Raw genomic sequence first — 3,699 nt, 5'->3', positions numbered from 1 at the left:
ACAGAAACATTGCTAGCCAAACACATTCCTCTCTTGCTAGTTGAATTACAAATGTCTTAATTTTTTAGGTCTGAAAAAATCTATCTTCTGATGTGATTTAAGCATTGACGTGGACTCAAAGAATCGAATTTGGTTGTTTCTCTGTCAGAGGTGAAACTTTAGTTTAAGAAGGGGGGGACTTAACGTTTTATTTGTATACATTTTTTTTGTCGGAAAAACTCTCCAAAAGAGCCTACTCAACAACTGAATTTGATAAAAAATGAAATCTAAATTATTATTTTTAAATAAAACTGAAAACATGGACAGTTGAAGTCAGAAGAATACATACACCTTAGCCAAACACATTTAAACTCAGTGTTTCACAATTCCTGACATTTAATCAGAGTAAAAATTCCCTGTCTTGGGTCAGTTAGGATAACCACTTCATTTTAAGAATGTGAAATGTCAGAATAATACTAGAGAAGTTTACATACACTCAATTAGTATTGCCTTTAAATTATTTAACTTCGGTCAAACATTGAGGGTAGCCTTCCACAAGCTTCCCAGAATAAGTTGGGTGAATTTTGGCCCATTCCTCCTGACAGAGCTGGTGTAACTGAGTCAGGTTTGTAGGCCTCCTTGCTCTCACACGCTTTTTCAGTTCTGCCCACTGTGGCAAAGAAGGGGGTCGAGTGATAAGTGGCAGATATGTGAGAGCAGAACTAATAAACGGGCTCTGCCTGATCACTAAAATGGCCACCCCTGTCAGAACTACAGATCACAAAATGGCCGACCGCCAAAACTACAAGTCCCAGAAGCAAGGGGAACCCTCAGAAGGTGGAGCCGACTCACAGATAAAGGGTCATGAGGGTCATGTATGAGCTGGATTGTTTTGGACTTACCTGTTGGCGTTTGGACCTGGACCTACCGAGAACCCGATTCGTGTACCGAACCCTGCTATCCTTGACCTCACCTACGGCCTGGGTGGACCAGGACGGAAACACAAACACACAGGTACTGTCCTGTTCGAAATAACTCTCATTCTTGGGTGATTTGGTGACTGTTTACCACTTAGTTTGTGACAAACGCTCCTAACCTTGAAGAGGTTTGCCACACCACATTTTCTATAGGATTGAGGTCAGGGCTTTGTGACGGCCACTCCAATACCTTGACTTTTGTTGTCCTTAAGCCATTTTGCAACAACTTTGGAAGTATGCTTGGGGTCATTATCCACTTGGAAGACCCATTTGTGACCAAGCTTTAACTTCCTGACTGATGTCTTGAGATGTTGCTTCAATATATCCGTATAATTTTGCTCCTCATGCACATGCAGCCATCTATTTTGTGAAGTGCACCAGTACAAGCATCCCCCCCCCCTTTTCCTCCAAACATAACAATGGTCATTATGGCCAAACAGTTCTATTTTTGTTTCATCAGACCAGAGGACATTTCTGCAAAAAGTATGATATTTGTCCCCATGTGCAGTTGCAAACCGTAGTCTGGCTTTTTTATGGCGGTTTTGGAGCAGTGACTTCTTCCTTGCTGAGCGGCCTCTCAGGTTATGTCGATTATAGGACTCGTTTTCCTGTGGATATATAAACTTCTGAACCTGTTTCCTCCAGTATCTTCACAAGGTCCTTTGCTGTTGTTCTGGGATTGATTTGCACTTTTCGCACCAAGTACTGTCACGCCCTGGCCATAGAGAGGCTTTTTATTCTCTATTTTGGTTAGCCCAGAGGGTGACTGTTCTTTTTTCTAGGTTTTTGTATTTCTTTGTTTTTGGCCGGGTGTGGTTGTCAATCAGGGATAGCTGTCTGTTGTCTCTGAGAACCATACTTAGGTAGCTCTTGCCCACATGGGTTTTGTGGGTAGTTATTTTCTGTTTAGTGTGTTTTGCATCTGACGGAGCTGTTTCGGTTGTTCTTTTGTTGTTTTGTATTTAGTGTTCAGTTCTATTTAATAAATGATGAACACGTACCACGCTGCGCTTTGGTCCTCACCTTCTTCCACCAACAGTTTTTAAGACTGATCGACAACACTGTGTGATAACTGCAGCCGTTACAAGTACGTTCATCTCTAAGAGACAGAACGCTTCTCCTTCCTGAGCGGTATGACGGCTGCGTGGTCGCATGGTGTTTATACTTGCGTACTATTGTTTGTACAGATGAACGTGGTACCTTCAGGCATTTGGAAAATGCTCCCAAGGATGAACCAGACTTGTGGAGGTCTACAATTATTTTTCTTTGAAGTCTTGGATGATTTATTTTGATTTTCCCATGATGTCAAGCAAAGAGGCACTGTGTTTGAAGCTAGGCTTTAAAATACATCCACAGGTACACCTCCAATTGACTCAAATGATGTCAATTAACCTATCAGAAGCTTCTAAAGCCATGACATCATTTTCTGGAATTTTCCAAGCTGCAGGCACAGTCAACTTAGTGTATGTAAACGTCTGACCCACTGGAATTGTGATACAGTGAATAATAAGTGAAATAATCTGCCTGTAAACAATTGTTGGAAGAAAGTCTTGTGTCATGCACAAAGTAGATGTCCTAACTGACTTGCCAAAACTATAGTTAACAAGAAGTGTATTGTAAACTTCCCTGTTGTGTCACACTGTGTGTTTCAAGTGTGTTTCAAGATTTACAAGTTTTATAACATAGCAAAACAGTTATAGGCTGCGAGAGTTGTCATTAAACAACAGGCAAAATCTAAAATCCTACAGAATCAAAGCGTTAAAGTTAAGGGAGTTAAAAACAGGCAAGGATACTAAGACTGATCGACAACACTGTGTGATAACTGCAGTTGTTTCTAATCTTCAACTGTATCTGTAACTTGTGATACGTTCTGTATTATTTTATGGACTGGCTGCTATTTCCCTGTTTTGCCTTCTTGCCAGGTCACTATCACAAAATAGGTTTTTAACCTCAATGGAACCTCAATGGAATGTACCTAGTTAAATAAAAATTGTAAAAATGTTTTTTTTTTCAAACGTAGCTCTCATGCTCATACTGCTCTAATGAATGTGTTACATTATGTTGCAGTTTCCCAGACCCGTACTGAACTCCCGGACTAAACATCTCTATAAAATAAAGATCCTCCATTGAGCAGTTTTTTTGTACAAGGGTCTCAATCTGGGCCTGGAAAGCCAGATACGTGTGTGTGTTGGCATTAGCTATTAGGCATTTATTATATATTTTTTTGTAATAGTCAGTCTCCTTCACAGTAATAGTCAGTCTTCTTCAATGTGACAAACACTAAAGATATTTTTAATGATATCAGGCATCAACCTCTCAGAACACTATCAAGTGCCACGTGGTAAACACTATTACAAGTATTTTTGCAACATGATTGATAATACGTTTAGAGTAGAGAACACTAATATGTTCTGTAAGAAGCGTCAGTAATGCTTTCTTTGTCACAGGAAAACTGGCAAAGTGGGAGGTTGACAGGACACTGATGGCTTTCTTTTCTAAATGCATTTACTAGAATAGTATAAATGGTAACAGGGTAAGGATTGCTCTGTTATAAGTAGTAATTTTGAATAATTATAATCAATCACATGTATTTATAAAGGCCTTTTACATCAGCCGATGTCACAAAGAGCTATACAGAAACCCAGCCTAAAACCCCAAAACAGCAAGCAATGTAGATGTAGAATCATGGTGGCTAGGAAAAACTCCCTAGAAAGGCAGGAACCTAGGAAGAAACCTAGAGAGG

The sequence above is a fragment of the Oncorhynchus gorbuscha genome, linkage group LG02 (assembly GCF_021184085.1).
Source record: "Oncorhynchus gorbuscha isolate QuinsamMale2020 ecotype Even-year linkage group LG02, OgorEven_v1.0, whole genome shotgun sequence".
NCBI classification, from domain to species: Eukaryota; Metazoa; Chordata; class Actinopteri; order Salmoniformes; family Salmonidae; genus Oncorhynchus; species Oncorhynchus gorbuscha.
This window is presented reverse-complemented; position numbering follows the sequence as displayed.